We start from the raw sequence: 21,294 nt of genomic DNA, 5'->3' as shown, positions 1-21,294 counted from the left end.
ATATATATATATATATATATATATATATATATATATATATATATATATATATATATATATATATATATATATATATGAAGAGCATAATGTGGTGTCCCACAATTAAATAAAAACGGATAATATGGGAAAAATGTTATGCGATGTGTCAAAAGATACAAGAGCGAAAAAAAAAAGGGGGGGGGGAAACAGATTTGATATTCCCACTATCTGTTTTTTCCCCCTTTGTTTTTTGCTCTTGTATCTTTTGACACATCGCATAACATTTTTCCCATATCATCCGCATATATATATATATATATATATATATATATATATATATATATATATATATATATATATATATACAGCTTTACCCTACCACGCGTTGCTTTGGCTCCATTTGGTGTAATGGAAAAGTCTAATAAAAATAGAAAATGCATGTTTCTTATATTCTTAGTACAACAATCGAGTACCACACACACAAAAAAAAATGCGGAAATGTAAAAAGTGGTACTCTTGCAGTACGTAATGGTTTGATATTTTAGTGTTTTTATTTAATGTAAAATGTTTAATCATCTCGAAGAACACAGTGTTTATGTCTGTATTTGGAGAAGACAAATGATCGTGGACTCTGTTGAATATGTTAAGTTTGGGTAAATAAGTAAAAAATTATCCAAAACAGTGTCAGAGCTTTTTTTTTTAGTTTGAACTGACTTTCGCGAACGTGGCGTAATCAACGGTGTCCGCCAGCAGTTGTATGTTTGAAAGATACAGCTAAAGACTGTTTTTCGAGCCGACTAAACGGTACATTAAATCGAAAGGGTTTGACGGAAAAGTTGTGGGAAACTCAGTATGTAGCAAATGTAATTTCGTTAATGAAGAAGAAGCCTTCATAAATGTTAATTTAGACACGTACAGAACTGTTTAGTGAAGAAAAAGCAATCATGATTTTCTGATCTTAATCGGACCTTTATCTGGTTCTTTATTTTGTTTTTGTTTTTCGATTTGAATGCAAGTAAGTACATGATCTAAATATGTAAATAATAAAATTAAAAAAAATGAGATGTTAGTTTTACAAAATTGTGTAGTTGAAAGCAGTAATAAATGAAGCTCATAGTTAGATTTCTCGGTTGGAGTCGTCAAAACCGGAATTATAAACTTAGTAGTCTCGCAGTATGCGTCTTACGGAAGAAAGAAATGCAAAACAAAACAATCTAATCCTAATCGGACGTTTAGCGCGTTTATTTATTTATTTATTTGTTCTGTTTTTTAAAGTAAAATGCAAGTAATATCACGGTATCGTTGCATTCGAATAATAAATGGTAACTAAAAAAATTGTTTGTTTATTTAATAGTAAGTTTTTAGTGGGAATTACTAATGAATAAAGGTCATAGACATATTCTGCGGTTAGAGTTGTAAAAACCGGAAGTTAAATCCGAGTATGCACGCAGTGTGCGTTCTACGTTAAAGGAAAAACGAAAAAGCAAAAAGGCAAAAAGATAATGTTAATCGGACAATAATTCTTGTTTTTTTTTGTAGGGGGGGGGGCGAAAAAATTAGAAAAAAAAGGAAAAAAATGGCTTTAATAACCCTTTACAAAAGCGGTGTTTATTCCTACTGTTCCTTGTAGACGTGTTCTCAGTGGTGTTAAGTGGTAACAGGAGTAGTAGGAATTTAATAGAGAGAAAAGATTTTACAACTTCCATTGATTCTAACCGGTTTTTGGCAGTGAACTCTCACGGGAAAAATATAGAAATGTACGGCTATCGAGGAAGTGTAAGTGCAATAGGCCTATAGCACACCTCAGTGCTGCAGTTTGTGCACATTACATTTTCATGTAATGTCTTGATTTTTAATCCTATTAAGGTCAAACTCACACGGGGAAAATGAGTTCATTTTATAGATATAGAAGATAGATAGATAGAAGAGAGAAGAGAAGAGAAGAGAAGATATATATTAGTATTGGGACGATTAATCGGAATCGCAATCAAGAATCGGAAAAATCGGAGCTTTTTGGAGAATCGGAATCGGAAAAATTCGAGCCTATTTTCCGATGCCAAAGCCTATTTCTTAAATTACTTTATTTTTTTAAATTTGATTTTGGTTTAAGAAATATCTTCCACTGCTTGAAGTAATAATAAAATAATAAATATTTATTGATTTAAACTTCCAGTAAGACTAAAATCTCTAGATCACCTCCTTAGTGTGTTTTTACGTTTGAGAAAATATATGCACATTTAAGAAGCATTTTTACAGTAAGCGGCACAAAATAACACTTTTATAGTTAAATATTTAGAGATTTATAAAGAATCGGAATCGGAATCCGTGATTGTATCGGAATCGGGAATCTAGTACTGAATCGGCAATTGTATCGGAATCGGGAAAAATATTGGAATCGTCCCGTCGCTAATATATATATATATATATATATATATATATATATATGTGTGTGCAACTTCAGTCTCAATAGGAAAATAGCTTACACTGGTTCGTAAATGGGAGGGGGGCATTTTCATTTGGATTAATATACAAACTAATCCGCTTTATATTCTTAAATAACCTTTTTTCCGCCAACTTTTTATGCTATCACATGGTAAATAAGCGTTAGTAAACTTTTGTTTTCATTTTTTCAGTGAGTTAAGAAAAGGTTTCTGAACACCATAAGACCATATCACAATCAGCAGAGTAGGGAAGAGTGTTTTTCTTCCTTTATTCTTCACAATATAAGACAGGCCGTTTTATTATTATTATTATTATTATTATTATTATTATTATTATTATTATTATTATTATTATTATTGTTGTTGTTGTTGTTGTTGTTGTTGTTGTTGAATTAGCTCCTTCTTGAGTTAAATGCTATCCTCAAGGATCACACTGAGTGCATAATAACCCAGACCTATAAAACAAAATCGTCCCAGGATTGAATGAAAAACGAGTAGTGTAAAGTTGAGGCAGGCGCAAAGGTCAAACACTGTGGCCAAAACAGAGTTGAACTTAACAACGACTATATTGTAACCAGCAGGTAACCCAGTCGTATTGTGTTGCTCAACCGGGTAATTCTTGACAAGAAACACTGCTCGCGGAAATCCCGTTTAGCTCCAGAGACACAGAGAAAGAAAGGAAAATTATTTATAGTGGCTGTAGCTAGACAAGTTTTTGCTGTGAATGCTTTATAGGAGTACCAGATATTGCTCAGTCGAGCAACTACCATGAAAATGATAATAGAGCAGAGAAAGACTAGCAAGATCTCTTTTGTGAAAAAGAGGCTTTAGGGAAGTGAAGAGAGAGAGAGAGAGAGAGAGAGAGAGAGAGAGAGAGAGAGAGAGAGAGAGAGAGAGAGCTTTCCTCACTAGATTTCAAAGTCGGGTTTGTACTCTATACCTCCCCCCCCCCCAGATGTAGTAACAGTACCTACGGACGTACCTACGCACGTGCCTACGTTAAAGGTGAACATCTTGTTCAATGGTGTCCGATACTGTTAGAAAAATAAAAACTGAACTTACTTTGATGTTTTTTTTTTTTGTTTTTTTTTTTTGCGGGGTAAAGTCAACGATCAAATTAAGAGCGAGGCTGGTTCTGCGTCTTTCGGGACGTAAAGACTCGTCCGAGGCTCCGTATAGTTTGCGTCCGGGTAATTACGTCATTTAAATGTTTAAAAATAAATATAAATAAATAAATAACATAATTAAAAACGTAAGTACGTATTTATATTTCTTGTTCAGTCTTCTTTGCATTATTTGTTAATTTTGTTTTTAGCTTCTTTTTCTTTCCTCATCTATTCTTTATTCGTTTATTTCTTTCTTTTATTTTTCATCGTTTTTTAAATACTATTTTTATTTAACAATTTTCTCTCCTTTTTTTTTAACAGAGATAATTTTTCCAACATGAATGTTTTTCTTCTGTTTTTATGCGTTTGTTTTTGTTAGTCCCGTCAATTATTCCTTAGGAGAATTTTTGTTTCCATCTTTGGTGACGTAAATCTGTTCTTATTGTTTTATTTTATTTTATTTATTTATTTTTGTGTGTAAGTTTCCGTTATATATATATATAGCCAGTCTCTTCTTCAGAACTTTTTTGTTTTGTTTCGGTATTTGTATTTATTACATTTGTTGTTGTTGTTGTTGCTGTTGTTGTTGTTGTTGTTGTTGTTGTTGTTGTTGTTAAATCTCCTTTCGCCTAAAACTTAAACGTGACTTAATTCTCAGTTTCCCCGCCAACTGATGACACCACCACCAACAACAACAACCACAGTCGTCAAACAGAGCAAGATACGATGGAATTGCCAATAGCAAAATAAACAAAAATACAACCTGACCAGGTAGATGATCTAAAGCCAAGACTAAAAAGCGTATACGCTTGTTTGTCAATGTTACTGGGAGAGAGAGAGAGAGAGAGAGAGAGAGAGAGAGAGAGAGAGAGAGAGAGAGAGAGAGAGAGGTGGAAGAAGGAAAAAGAGGGTAGAAATTGGTGCTAATAGATGAATGGGAGAATTGTAAAAAGACAAAGAGAGTAAGAGAGAGTGTGCATAAGAGAGAGAGAGAGAGAGAGAGAGAGAGAGAGAGAGAGAGAGAAAGGGAGAGAGACGGGAGAGGTTAACGATAGTTCGAGGGGACCAAAAACTGAATGAAGGAATGACAGAAAGAGAGGCTAAGAGAGAGAGAGAGAGAGAGAGAGAGAGAGAGAGAGAGAGAGAGAGACAGACAGACAGACAGACAGACAGACAGACAGACAGACAGAGACACGGGGGGGGGGTTGTGCGCGGTAATAAAAGATACTAAAAAGGATAATAACAATAGATTTGTTTGAATGGGAAAGGATAGTAATTAAATGCTTAATAACGAAGTGGATGCATCTAAATAATGAATTGAGAGAGAGAGAGAGAGAGAGAGAGAGAGAGAGAGAGAGAGAGAGAGAGAGAGAGAGAGGAGAGCGAAAGGTCGGGGGGGGTAAAAATCACGTGAAAAACAATAACAACAACAATGAAATAGAACACAAAGTGAATTACGATAACAACTGGTTGAATGGAGAAGTTTAGAATATTTGCTGGGAACACTTACTGTCATTCAGATGCCAGGGAAAGCCATAGAAGAAGAAAAGATTGCGGAATGAAGCAGACGCAGAGAAAAATGAGGACCAAAGAATTGCACTAGGCAGGACTGGGAGCTTTGGTAGGCTTATTGCTATTCAAGTTTCAGAGAAACCCAGTGTGCGTTGTCAGCGAAAAATCAATGGTAAACGGCCGCTGCGATAACGTAAAGTGATTTGCTTGCGACGGTTATCAACAGAGGTTGATAGTGCTGGAAAATTGGGTAGAATTGTTGTCATTCAGACTCGAGGGAACGCCACTTGTCATTACCAGCGAGAAATAAAACAAAGGTTAACGTAGTTGGGGTGTTCTTTAATCGTCGCAGTGGTGATGTGGCAGACAAAGTTTTAATTTTTCTCTCTATCGTTGAAAGAGGCATCACAAATGCTATTCTACGGGCAAGTTTGCTAAAGCTTGTTAAAGAGGCACCACAAATGCTATTCATCACGTAAGATCAGTGTCTTTCGTGTCTCCGTAACGTCACTGCCGTAAAACGACTTTTGCTTGTAAAATTCAACTCTACTCAAAGTTGCATTCCTGTGTTTGTTTTACAAGTACTTCAATGAACTCTACTCCAACGCATGACGTAAATGTACTGAAAGTGCGGAGACGGTGGCTCAGTGGTTAATGACACGGACTGACGACATGGGTGTCCGAAGTTCGAATCCAGTTCGTTCCACAAAAATCACTTTAACTTATGATGTTGCCAATCTTTCACGTGGTTCATCTCGTAAGAACCTGATATCTTTCAGGAAAGAATTCTGACAAGAATTGTCAGGGAAACCGTTGCCAACAATAGAATCTTTGGATTCATACGATATGATGATGATGGATACTAGCGGAGAAATTCACCATACTATCCTGCATGTAAATATCATAGCAAAACCATCCACTTAATTATGGTCTTCGTTCAGTCTTGAGAAACAATGGATACCCCTTGAAGGAGTGCTTGCACATCTAATTGTGCAGCAAAAAACTGTGCAGTCTCCAACCATACCTTTCCTGAGCCAGCACTGCTTGATTCTATTGGCAAGAATAAATCCAGGACGATTCGATATAATGTTAAGATAAACAGAGTACACATACAGCACCTGGTATTCTCAAATAATCACTTAATTTTGTATTGACCCGGCTCAACGTTGCTTAACTTTGATGATCTAAGGAGAACTTGTGTATCAACGTGATTATGCCATATGCACAAAACCATTAATCTTAATCTAAGCGGTATTCGTATGAGAATTGGCAACTCGTGCAGTATATAGTACACACGAACCAGAAGAGCTCAACATAATATTCAGTATCATATTATAATATATAATATTCGCATACATTCTGAACCAAGCAGAAAAGTTGTTACTAATTTGTTCCACTTTAATAATTATGACTACAAAGCAATTGTTGATTAACTACAGCAAAAAAGGACAGACCACAGCAAAAGCAACGAAGTTATCGAAACAATTAAATAAATTTTTCCCAAAACATAGTCTTCCAATCAAAGTAGGCATCGATGATCGATCGATATATATATATATATATATATATATATATATATATATATATATATATATATATATATATACATATATATAAATGATATATATATAAATGATATATATATATCATTTATATATATATATATCATTTATATATATATATATATGTATATATATGTGTGTATATATAAATATATAAAATATATATATATATATATATATAATATATATATATATAAATGATATACGTATATATATATCATTTATATATATATATATGTGTATATATATATATATATATATATATATATATATATATATATATATATATATATATATATCCAAGAGAATAGGAGACAAAAAAAAAAAGAAGGGAAATTACAAATAAATAGATACATAAAATAAATAACGGGAGAGAAAAAAATGATATAGGATTTACTTCCCTTGGACTTATCTGTAAACATATTTTGTGAGACCAACCCATTCGGGCATCCTAAGGGTCGATACGTATGTGAAAAAAACAACAACAAAAAACAAAAAACAAAAAAAAACAAAACAAAAAACAAAAAAGCAAAACAGATTTGAAATAAGAAAAAGAGGGAAGAGTTGCAGGAGATGAATTAACCTCCAAATGGAACTATGGCCAACTGGCTGGAACATTTTTCTTTCTCCCGTTTTTATGTTTTCGTTTTTATACATTGTGAAGAGAGAGAGAGAGAGAGAGAGAGAGAGAGAGAGAGAGAGAGAGAGAAAACTGTATATATGTACATATAATGATGTGTTTGTTCTTTCTTTCCTTTTTCCACGAGATCCGATCATGTTCATTTATCTACAAATTCACCCTAAGCCTATAATTATCATTTCAAGTCAAATAGATTGAATAGACATACTCCATTCAAGTAATCTTGCCTGACGGAGGAGGGAATAACGAAATGATAATTGGCGCGACCTTCCATTAACTCTCTTCTAATTACCTAGAGAATACCAAGTAGAAATCTAGGGGGAGGTCCTCACACTTACCATGACGTAATTTCTCTCACGGCTTGATATTTGCTTATAGCTGTCCGCGCTATGTTAAACTCGTACCATATCTTGGGAGGTTCCACTCAAAGTAGCCTTTCTTAGCTTGAAAGAGTTAAAAAATAAACTTCGCAATCCAGTGGGAAATGATCTATTCTGTTCTCTACATCCTTTTTCTCACGGAAGATAAACGCTGCTAGTCTTTCTCTACTCTATCGTTATTTTATTTACCACTATTTCCAGAGATTAGACACGAGGTTATGTGTGAGTTTGATGAAAACGTTTCTGTGAAATGATCTGGATTCGAACTTGGCACAACTAAGTTTTCAGTCAGTATAGAGCTTTTCGTCACACTTATATTGATATTAAAAGCCTATTTTTACTATTTAAAAATTATTAAAACAAACTTCAACTTAACTTAATATACTCAGGTATGGATATGCGAGCGACTAAATAAAGTTGAACTAATCTGCATATCCTTTGAAAAACGAATTTTCATTAATTAATTATTCATTTTATGGTTTCTTATTAAATGATTGGTTTCATTTAACTATTACGCTTAGTTCTATTTATGTATATTTTTTACATTGCGTATTATTACATATAATTTAGGATGAAAACGTTCTGGCACACACACATCTATCTATCTATTTATCTATCTATCTATCTATCTATCTATCTATCTCTCTATATACATATATATATATATATGTGTGTGTGTGTGTGTGTGTGTGTGTGTTTGTGTGTGTGTGTCTGTGTGCTCTCTTCTCTGAATGTTTGGTCTACAGACTTGGAATTTGATATATAGGGGATTTGGCTTTTAGCCGATAAAATCTTTACTAATGGGTCAAAATTGCAAAAAGTAAAACATCGACCTTGGCAGGAGTAAGTGAACTAAACCTATTACTTCCGCGTATGCGGTAATATACACCAGTTATAGGTTAAACAACGTTATTTTCGCCATTTTATGTATGTATGGATGTAGGCTATACATTAACGGTAAGCCTGGAGAGCTATATGTTTTTGATTTCGATTTTAGCTGATGGCACCCAAGGCATATTTATTTTTACTTTTGAAATCAATTTGAAATTTTGGGTACAATAAACTAATTGCTAGAGAATTCACCCCATAAGTACGACACCTGCATTAATTAAAATATCATATTTAAGTTCATATTTTAGAGACCAGGCAACGCCGGGCAACCTTCTAGTTAGTAAATAAAAATCAATCCAGATTTTAAAATGCTTTATTTCTTCTCAAGTCTAGTTCACTTGAACAATCGCATTGTGAAAACAAATAGAACCGTGAAGATCTCAAATCCAAGATTTTTAAACTCTGATCATGTTCATAGAGTTAAAGCAAAAAATAGGATTTTATAACACACAATTTATCACCACTGGTTTCGGGATAATCTGGACATTAGATCAGGCATATCCAACGTGTGCACCATGCACAAAGTATTATAACATCATAGAAACTACTTTCTCATGTCTCTCAGTGTAAGAATTAAAGAACAAGTCACTAAGAAGACTCGCGCACGCCCATAAAGGTATCGACTGTAAATAAGTGTTAATAAGACATACATTTATACCCACTTTTTGAGTGGTGTTAGTACAGCACCCAGTTATGTCACTTTTCAATTTTATCTAGTTTTAACCTCTAACGATTTATAAATTATTTTAAGCAACATCATTCCCTTTGAACGTATGCTATTTCTTTCAGATTATCAAAAGTAAAAGTAACTGATCTTAACAAATATTTAAGTATTTATTTTGTCATTATACAATGTTTATTTATGTAAATATGTAAAATATGTATCCTGATTTTTTTTAATCCTTTAGACTTACGAGAGATTCGAACTTGAGTATGGAAAGGTTAAAAATAATTCGTCACTAATTTTTAGTATTTTGACGATTTCAAAGCGTGAAAATTACTACCCCGCGAAAGTGCACTCTGCCGATTCACTTTTTCTCACGGTCATTTCTCTCTTATATATGTATATGTATATGTATATATATGTATATGTATATATGTATATGTATATGTATATATATGCATATGTATATGTATATATATGTATATGTATACGCATATATATGTATATGTATATGTATATATATATGTATATGTATATATATATATGTATATGTATATGTATATATATATGTATATGTACATATATGTATATGTATATATATATGTATATGTATATATATGTATATGTATATATATATGTATATGTATATATATATGTATATGTATGTATATGTATATATATATGTATATGTATATATATATGTATATATATGTATATATATGCATATATATGTATATATATGTATGTATATATATGTATATAAATGTATGTATATGCGTGTATATATATGTATATATATGTATGTATATATGTATATATATGCATATATATATGTATATATATATGCATATATATGTATATATATATGTATATATATATGTATATATATATATGTATGTATATATATGTATATGTATATGTATGTATATATATATGTATGTGTATATATATGTATATGTATATGTATATGTATATTTATATATATGTATATGTATATATATGTATATGTATATTTATATATATGTATATGTATATTCATATATATGTATATATATATATGTATATATATGCATATATGTATATATATATAGTGATTTTTAACATATTTTATTAACTATTTGCTCATATATATGCATATATATATGTGTATATATACATATATATATGTATATGTATGTATATATATGCATGTATGTATATATATGTGTATGTATATATAGGTATATATATATATATATATATATATACATATATATATATATATTGGATGACGCACACGTTGAAATAACTGACAGCACATACATTTAAAATTTTATTCTCCAATGATTACCTCCTCCTCATAACAACAAAATGAAGAAAAAAAAATACAGACTGGACCTTAAATCCTTAGGAGGCTAATTTTTTTTAGCGAAATATTGAAATGAAACACCAACAAAGTAAATAAAAATGATTTTATCATTTCATGACATTTAAAGCTTTCTTATTTATCTTTGAATTATATATATATATATATATATATATATATATATATATATATATATATATATATATATATATATATATAATTGAGTGCATTAGTGTGTGCGGAACGATCTCTACGATATCAATTTTTGGTTCATAAACTTAATATATGGGGTATTTGGACACGTGGAACAAATTCGATTTGTGTTTTAGCCGGAAAAATAACTTCTAATGTATCAACATTAAAAAAATGGAGCTTTGCAGGCGTAAACTCTATTTAATGTGCATCATCCATTGATTGGTTGCTCTAGTTTGGGACATATCGCTGTGCACCGGGTTGAAGCTTCCCCAAGACGAGAAACATTCCTTTTAACCGGTGCCAGATTGGCATCAGAGCGTAGATGGTGTAGAGATAGAAGCTTAGTTTTAGATGTATTAAAAGTAACTAGCAATCTCTTTCCCTATTGTACCACATGCTCAAGATTAGAGAAGAGAAAATCAGAAAGAACTTGGTCGTTTACGGTCTTTGATATGCTACCATAGATGGTAGTGTCATCAGCATAAATGTCTACGAATGATGTAAGAATGTGATTTGGAAGATCATTAATGTAGATCAGGAAGAGAGTTGGGCCCATGATGGACCCCTGAGGGACTCCAGCATTAAGACTTCTGATTTCTGCCCATCAAGCACTACTTTTATGAACCTATCAGAGAGAAATGATTTAATAATTGAGGAGATGTTTCCAGCTATACCATAGCTGGAAATCTTGTAAAGTAGACCTTTATGCTATACCTTATCAAAGGTCTTTGATATGTCAAGAACAATTGCCCTAGAGAGGAAGCCTTCGTCGAGAGATTCGCTTCTTTTTTTTCCCCAAAAAATTACTGGGTTCGGCAACAAACAACCCGAAAAGGGTTGATATGTCGTAAAACAATTTCATGAAACCAAATTTCATGAACAAATATTTGAATATATAAACAACTAGAAACATAAACCATTTTCATGTTTATAATTAGTAGACTAGGCATTACATAACCTCCCAGAAAGGGTTGATATGCCGTAAATCCAAACAACCAAACAAAACCAGTATTTTTAAAAATTCATTTTAATAATTTATCTGTGGAGACACCAAACACTTTCCAATCATCTGATCGGATAAGTTTAATTAATGTTTTGTTTCAGTTTTAAATAGCTTGAAGCAACGCAATAATGGTCGCCTGATATCTCTTATAATAAAAAGCAAATGGACATAAATTTGAAAAGAGGAATTGTGCCGACATAAATACGAATTACAAAAGAAATTTAGTTATTAGTAGAGGACGTTGTCGTTTTCTGACACTTTTGATAGAGTTCTTAAAGTTTTAACGCATCATGCAGATTCCAACATTGTACCGTATCGTGCCGAAGGAGTAACAACCGTTAGAATTTCTTTTTATGAAAACCCCTTCAGACAAGATATGAACCCACTTGATGTAAGGTGTAAACAAAAAGAAAACTAATATTTAAAGTAAAAACAACAACAACAACAACAGCGATAAGTGTCAGATTATGGCCCATAAAAGAACATTCTTATTATTTGGATTCTTTGGACTACAATTTTCATCTTAAAGCTTATTTTCACAACGTTTCCTTCGATGTAATCTACGGCCTTCTTCAGATATATCTTGTTGAACTCAGGAATCTTTCTGTAGCACTCGAGAATATTTCTATCGAACTCGGGAATATTTCTGTGGAACTCAGGTATCTTTCTGTTGAACTTGGGAATCTTTCTGTCAAACTCGAGAATCTTTCTGTTGAACTTGGGAATCTTTCTGTTGAACTTGGAGAATCTTTCTGTCAAACTCGAGAATCTTTCTGTTGGACTTGGGAATCTTTCTGTTGAACTTGGAGAATCTTTCTGTTGAACTTGGAGAATCTTTCTGTCAAACTCGAGAATCTTTCTGTTGGACTTGGGAATCTTTCTGTTGAACTTGGGAATCTTTCTGTTGAACTTGGGATCTTTCTGTTGAACTCGAGAATTTTTCTGTCGAACTCGAGAATCTTTCTGTTGAGCTTGGAAATCTTTCTGTTGAACTTGGGAATCTTTCTGTCAAACTCGAGAATCTTTCTGTTGGACTTGGGAATCTTTCTGTTGAACTTGGAAATCTTTCTGTTGAACTTGGGATCTTTCTGTTGAACTCGAGAATTTTTCTGTCGAACTCGAGAATCTTTCTGTTGAACTTGGGAATCTTTCTGTTGAGCTTGGAAATCTTTCTGTTGAACTTGGGAATCTTTCTGTCGAACCCGAGAATCTTTATGTTGAACTTGGGAATCTTTCTGTTGAACTCGAGAATTTTTCTGTCGAACTCGAGAATCTTTCTGTCGAACTCGAGAATCTTTCTGTTTAACTCGAGAATCTTTCTGTCGAACTCGAGAATCTTTCTGTTGGACTCGAGAATCTGCGCGGAATTTTTAACGGAATCCTTTATTTAATTCATGGGGAAGCATTCTCTCGTTCTTTCTGCCATGGCTGGGTAAAAGTTGGAAGCAATTCGCCAATTTATTTTAAGTGTCATCGGCACTGAGGTTTAAATCTTCAAACTTTTAAAAACTGAATTATACCATGAACATTATGCACTATGCCAAGAACCCGTAGTATAATGGATAAAGTTCTTTGTGAAATTCAATTAACAATAATCAATGCTGATCTCAAAAATTCAGAAGCATAATTGCAATGCTTTTCCTTTATCAGAAACATTACTCATGGAATATGAGAACTAAAAAAAAATAAATAAATAAAAAATAAGCGAAGAGAAAGAAAACCCAACGTTTACTTTCCACTTTTCTAAGATGTTTCCTTTTTGTGATTTAATTTTTATTTTATATTTTTGCGATGAAATGTAATTACAGTAGAACTCCGGGGTACGGTGGCCCTAGGATACGTTTTTTTTTTCAGGTTACAATGGGTATTTGCCACGCCTTACGGTGTTATTTATATTGTTATTTGATTATATACATATGTATTATATACTGTACTGTATTTTGCTACTAACACTGGAAGCTCAATTTATTTACACAAAAAAAGCATTGCCTTTATACAGTTTGTATGTATATATTATGTTAGTGGCAAGCTCCCTGCCTTGGGTTGAGTATATTGGGAAGTGATATACAAATTGCCATTAGCATATTAAGTGATGCTCTTTGCGTAAACAAATTGAGCTTAGGTATTTGGACAATGTAAAAATATTGTTAATTCACTGCCTGCATAGCAGTATCCGTATAGCGCTCCGACTGGCGTTTGGGCGGTTGCGTTTCGATCCTGGCTTGAGGTAGTTGCTTGTTTGCCGCACTGATGAGCTGCGAAACAGCACTGTATGTGGATGACTATATATATATATATATATATATATATATATATATATATATATATATATATATATATATATCAAAATATCAATACCTGGCAATGTCGGGCGGCCTGCTACTCTCTTTCTCTCTCTCTCTCTCTCTCTCTCTCTCTCTCTCTCTCTATATATATATATATATATATATATATATATATATATATATATATATATATATATATATATATATATATATATAGTAAGTTATAAAATATATATGGCGATTAAGTTACACTGAATATTCCGCGTTTCATCCACTCTAGACTCTTCCGGCTTATGCGCATTATTATTATATATATATATATATATATAGGCTAGCAGGCCGCCCGGCATTGATATTTGGATTAATGCAGATTTCATATTTATTATTATATTATATTAATGATTTAAAGAGATAAAGCAAAAATGTCGTGCACTACTACCGAGAAACGAAGCCAAAACGTTTAGCATACGATTTATTTTTTCCTTTGACGTTAATGCCTGAGCTATGAAGACATGTTTGCGGCAAGGCTAAAAATTAAAGCATGAATTAAAACATTACATTAAAACATTAAATAAAAACATGAATTAAAAAATTAAATAATGCTATTACGTTAGGCATGCATATTCGTAATGCCGTCATTTGACCTTCACCTGGCAAATTCTATGTTTTTAATTTTCAAACTTTTGCACCGATTTTCTCTGGCTAAAACACAAATATAAAATTTCGCATGGGTTCGAATACTCTATGTATTAAGGTTCATGTCTGTAGACCAAAAATTGACGGAGGAGTTTGGTAGGCAAACTTTTTAAAAAAAATATATATATGCATAAATATATATAAAAAGAGGTTTGTGTTTACTATAAGCTTTTTACGCAAATATTACGCAAATATTACGCAAGTATAAATCATGTAGAATATCTGCATGAATATAATTACACGTAATTGTTAACTTAACATGATCATTCCATAAGAAAACCGAAAAAAAAAACTAATAGGGAATTAATTAAAATTAGTGTTTAAAAGAATATGCAAATTAGCTAGGTCTTTTGCAGATGAATGCAATTCCACGATCCATATATAACACAGTTTTATTTTCTCTTTAAATAAATAGGAAAAAGGGGTTTTTAATATGAATATTAATACACAAAAGACCAAAATTTATAGGAGTTTATATATAATATATATATATATATATATATATAGTTTAGAGTTTATATATATATATATATATATATATATATATATAAGAGAGAGAGAGAGAGAGAGATGTTATGAAGCATACTTACGAGCGTGATTTGCTTGATATTTCCTCGCTTGAAATTATCTCAGTTGTGTTTTCGCAAATGGAACATCCGTTTCTCCGTTGAACCGAATAAAGCTCCAATCACAGCGGCTGTGCATCAATTCGCAGGAAGAGAAAAAAAAAACGCACCTGTTTGCAAGACAGTTTCTGATGTCCTGACCGAATTATGCAATGGCCTATTGTCACGTGAAACCGAAAGTCCTAATTGGAACATGTGATCACGATTTATTACATATAGAAAGACCAGTATTGTTGAAACGACGAATCTACCGGCATTGTTAGCAATTTCAAACACTCACGCATACTAAATATACGCACACATGCATACATTTGCAGGTGAACATCAGGGGTGCCGCGAATGAAGGTTAGTCTTACAAGTTATAGGAACTGGAGTCACAGTTTATTTAAATTTTAATTTTTAAACAATTTAGGTAGCAGGTCCTGTTCTCAGGGGAAGGCAAAAAAACAAAAAAACAAAAAAACAAAACAAACAAAAATACATAAAGGACGTGATAAAATAAACGTGAAAGAAATAGGATAAATAAAGACCTGGCCAGAGATAGGTTACTTTACAAGTCAATTTCTGAAAATTATCAAAGATTTAGTAGTATTTTTTCTTACTATAATTCACCCTAAATAAGGCATGTTGCCACTGAAAGGAAAAAGGCTACTATGAATTAAGAAGCAGATTTACAAGAGGCATCCTAAGTGGGGAGTTGTGCAACTAGATGTTTGTTCACTATACATTTAAATTTGCATAGGTACGGATAGGGGAACAGGAAGGCAATTTCAAAGGCTGGATGCTCAAGGAAAGAAGCTATTAAAGTAGAAAGTCCTCCGGCATTTGAAATATTCATAGTAAAGGGGTGGGATTTTGCTGATTGTTGTATTGGTCGGGTGTATTTAGATCAAGATGGCATCAAGGCAGTGGATTCATCGATGCAGACGTCATTGAAATACTAAACCCCTCGCGAGTTTAATGCCTTTTCTCATCGTTCAATTCAATGGTTCTTTGCAGAAGTGCCTTTCAACTCCGGTTACGACCTTCGATAACATCCATGCCTTTAAAATGCCTTGAAGAAAAGAAAAATCACAAGAAACAAGATAAAACGAATATAGTGGTTGTTCCATTACACTGATGTTTTTTTTGGGGGGGGGGATAATAACTGCCGTTCGCAGAACGTTCTGAGCAGATCAATGAATTGTCGTGTTGAAACAGCCACGATTTGTTCGGTAAAAACTTTAGACTCTTCTCACACACGCCACAGGATCTTTTCTTAAACTCGGTGATTTATCGGCTGGTCATGTTCTAATTATTCACTATGGACGATGCCGCTCATGTCGAAGGCCGAGGTCAGCACAACTTTGATCTTTGGCTTTGACAACCTTTTTTTCAGCCTCGGTGAATCTTGTGACCGTGTATTATTTCAACTTTAAAGTGCTCAACAACAAGACTCGAGTTCTTAAAGGGCTGACGTAACTATTACTATAATAATTTTGTTTGAATACCTACAGACACTAGTGTTTCATCCTTTAGGGAATCATCAGTGCAGAGTGATACGATTACTGCCAGTCGGGAGATTCGAACCAAGCCATGAAGTCATCTCTGACTCCATTAGCAAGGAACAAAACTCACGGCCAACCTCAACTAAGACAAATATCGTTGAAATTAAAACATTTATTTTTAAATGTCGTAACATCCGTTCAGAATGATTATAATATCATAATCAACACACGCGAACTTAAGTGACCGACTTTCATTTCAAATTGCTCAGCAATAAGAACCGAGTTCTTAAAGGGGCTGACATTATTATTATTATTATTATTATTATTATTATTATTATTATTATTACTATAATGATTTATTATTATGATACTCTCGCTAGATACAGCCACTCTGATGAGTCGTAGACGACGAAACACGTTACATTTTAAAAATATATATATATTATTTTTAAAATGTAATTATCCACTGACACGTGTTTCGTCGTCTACGACTCATCAGAGTGGCTGTATCTAGCGAGATTCAAAATCGCTAGATACAGCCACTCTGATGAGTCGTAGACGACAAAACGCGTGTCAGTGGATAATTACATTTTAAAAATAATATATATATATATACCGCTCCCCATGTGGGGGTACCAAATTGGTTAAAAAGGGAAAATTATTCCCAACTCGCATTTCGGTAAGAATGCACTTTCGTAAATAATTCAATTCATTCAAAACATATCGCTAAAACCAAACCAACATCTATATATATATATATATATATATATATATATATATATATATATATATATATATATATATATATATATATATGTATATATATATATATATATATATAGTCATCCACATACAGTACTGTTTTGTTGTATCACAACTCATCAACGACTAGACAAACACCTTTCCCCAGCCGTCGATCGAACCTACAAGTGTCGCATTGACAGCTCTAACCATCGGGCTACGAATCAGTGCCGTAAATATTTCTCCTCGAGTGTGTATTAAATCCATGCTCGCCTGTCACAGAAAGTGCTCCAACCATCATATTTACATCATATTTACAAACAAATAAATAGTGGGCTTCGCTTATGCAGTTCAGCCCGGCTTCGCTCGGGCCCTATGTACTGCTTATAATTAGCCCTACGTGTTTATGTGAGATTTCAAATATTTAGATAAAAAATTGTTTGAATAATTTCGTAGAGACAGCCGAGGTCTATATATATATATATATATATATATATATATATATATATATATATATATATATATATATTTACTTTGACCCCAATTTTGACCCCTTAACATTTACTTTTTGGGGCTTAAATCGATTTACAAAGTTTATATTCATGTCCAAGTAACTTACATCTAAAATTTCAAGTGTTTAGACCCAAAATTGGCAGAAGAGTTTGGAAGAGTTCTCAAAGGTCAAATTGTTGAACTTTGACCCTTTAATCACCAAATTTCTGGCCGAAAACCGATCACATCGATTTTCCCAAATCTCATTACCCTATATATCAAATTCCGAGTCTGTAGACTTAAAATTGACAGAGTTATTGCGTAGGGAAATGTACAAACACAGACACACAAACACACAGACACACAGATACACAGACACGTGCACTTTTATATATATATACTAACATTTCAGCCTGGCGTTGCCCGGGTGTTTGGATGTGTCTATTGAGCAAAAAATAAAAAAGCAAAAAAAAAAAAGTGGTAGTAGGAAGGCAGGCTCGAACCCGTACCGCGAAGGAGGACAAGAACGGAGTAAAAACCTGACGTCTATGCTGTTACGACCACCTCCAAAACGGAAGTGACATTTTAAAATTAAGGCTAGACAATCGAAAAGAGAGGATGACTTTAAAAATATCGGCGAAAAAAGCGACCCCTCCTATAGAAAAGTTCCCAGTTGAAGGTGAAGATATTAATGTTTTTAGCCAATTTTTTTATATTTGTCGTCTTAAAACGATACTGATCTTGGTCAAATCCGACCCACCTGTTAAAAGTTTTAGGCAGACATGCAAACATACATACATACATAACTTCCTTACACACACACACACACACACACACACACACACACACACATATATATATATATATATATATATATATATATATATATATATATATATATATATATATATATAGTTCAAGAGTATCAGCTTTTAAAATCGGTTCAAACTGAATTTCTGCGGGGCGGCTGTATGGAACTTGAAGCAAACAAAGCACATAGGAGCCTGACATTTTATTAATTGTACCTATTTACAATGCCTCCCCACGGGACAGAGTTAGACACCAGGATCGTTTTTTAACGTGGAGAAAAGGTACAAAAATAAAAAAAATTGTCTCAGTCGTGAAGGACTGCTCCTCCACCGAAAGAGAACAAGAAACGGAAGTGCAGCATCTGAAGAAAGATACTACACTTTGATCTTGGCCAAAAGGCCAAGAAAATGAATTGTAGTTGATGGGTTTTATGTATGAAATCAGTGAGAACTTTAAAAATTGCTTAACGTGATGTAATTCATTCTGTGACGCTAATTCTAGCATCAAACATTTTTAATTGTTTTTTTTTTTTTTTTTTTTGCACTGGCGCGTTCTTTTGAGCTCTAACTGACTTCACATACATGTTCTTGGTCGCTCTTCAAATTTCTCCTTTTTTTCAGCTATCCATTTCCTTTTGTTACCTATTGACAAAGAATCCAAAACATTCGTAATAAATATGGAATTTTTGCTTAAATGAAACAATGTTACCTAAATACACTTTTTTTTACAAACATTATTGGTTACATATGTGCATATATGTTTCAGCTATGACTCGTTTAAAAATTCACACCCAGTATGACGTATAAAATCAACAGTAGGTATTTTAAGACAGGGACGGGTTCGAAATGAATTCGCAAATATTTGTACTGGAGTTTTTTTTTTTTTTTTTTTCTTCTTAATCTCATTCATCCAGAGGAAGTCTCGACATACAGACGAAATGTTGATGAATACATAACTCGGTTTGTTCCTTTTTATTTCTCTCTCTTTCCACACACACACACACACACACACACACACACACACACACACACACACACACACACACACACACACACACACACATATATATACATATATACAGAAAGAGTAAGAGCGACATACAGCTTAGGTATTTAACGAGACTTATGACACAAACCTAGAGATATCTATATGGATCAAACAGTAGATGTATGTATGTGTGTGTAAATATTTAACCGATAAACTCTTAAACAACGCGCCACATAACACTGAAATTGATAGAAAATTGTAATCATGCACCAAAGATGGTTTATAACGAGTAAAATCTTTGTTTTGATTTATGAATAATGCGTACAGAAATATGTGGCCATTTTAAATGCAAAATGTTCATGTCAATTTTCCGACATAGTTCTATTACTTTTGGGCACGTGCAAATTCATTCATAGCGGTAGGGAACGCGGCAGGAGCGCTAAATGTTTTGGATTCAATTCTAGTTGATGGCACCGAATTTTTTTTTTTTTAATTTTTGAAATCAGTATTATTTATATTAACACGTGTCAGTGGATAATTATATTTTAAACAATATATATGTCGCTCCCCATCTGGGGATACCAAAATTGGTAAAAGGGAAAATTATTCCCAACTCGTATTTAGGTAAAAATGTACTCTCCTATAAATAATTGAATTCGTTAAAAAAAATAGTATCACAAACAAAAACAAGCAAAGAAATAATATCTACATAAAAAAGCGATATATTCAGCAGTTGCGCGAGATAACCAAGTGGTAGAGGTTTAGGATTCCACCTACGGGGTCCCGTTCGAATCTCGCTAGATTCAGTCGTAGACGACAAAACACGTGTTAGTGGATGATTATATTTTAAATAATATTATAATATTAAAGAGAGAATTGATTGTAATAATAAATACGAAATCTGCGAAAATTTTGCAAGTGTGAGGGGCATAGATTGAAGCTCAGTCGAGCATTACTATAAAAGTAACACTAAAGTAGATATATTTTTAAAAAGATTTGATAATGTTTTATTTGACATTCGGGCAGTTTTCTAATTTCATTTTAATTTCCTTCGTATTTTATGATTTTTAGTGTGTTATTTTGAAGCGTTTCCAATTTACTTAATGAAGAATGAGAAAAATACATTATTATAAAGCTAGCTTTTTTTAATGGTTCAGAATAATCTTCCGTAACATTTTAACGGACCCAACACGTTGTACCTGAAACAGTCGCAAAGGAACAAAAAAGAAAGAAAGAAATTCGACGTTTTCAGTTTTAACAAAAAAAGCATTTATTCTTGATATTTCCAACAACGCATTGTATCTTGTTTTAAACAGTTTATTTAGTTTATGCCGTCTGCCATTTGTTCTAAACACTCTTGTCAACCACGTGATTCGCTCGATGTTACTTTCCGGCTTTTCCTGGGCTTCTCTGTCTACGTGTAGCCTTTTGTCTTTGCTTTTTTGTTCTCTT

At 32.8% G+C, this 21,294-nt stretch overlaps 1 protein-coding gene across 2 annotated transcripts in view; it reads right to left on the bottom strand.

Annotated features, from left to right (window-relative positions):
- The window catches only part of LOC145239747 (solute carrier organic anion transporter family member 2A1-like), a 136,648-nt gene extending 121,188 nt beyond the window's left edge, over window positions 1–15,460 (bottom strand). Inside the window, exon 1 of one of the 2 annotated variants that reach the window (XM_080103149.1) lies at window positions 15,290–15,460. The gene's annotated coding sequence lies outside the window, so the exon portion shown is untranslated. Of the gene's footprint in view, window positions 1–3,482; window positions 4,326–15,289 lie in introns of those variants that run through there. The other variant, XM_080103148.1, reaches the window with a different exon arrangement.
- Between the last annotated feature and the right edge of the window lie 5,834 nt (window positions 15,461–21,294).

The sequence above is a fragment of the Euprymna scolopes genome, chromosome 19 (assembly GCF_053919585.1).
Source record: "Euprymna scolopes isolate OS-2025 chromosome 19, ASM5391958v1, whole genome shotgun sequence".
NCBI lineage: Eukaryota > Metazoa > Mollusca > Cephalopoda > Sepiida > Sepiolidae > Euprymna > Euprymna scolopes.
This window is presented reverse-complemented; position numbering and strand designations above follow the sequence as displayed.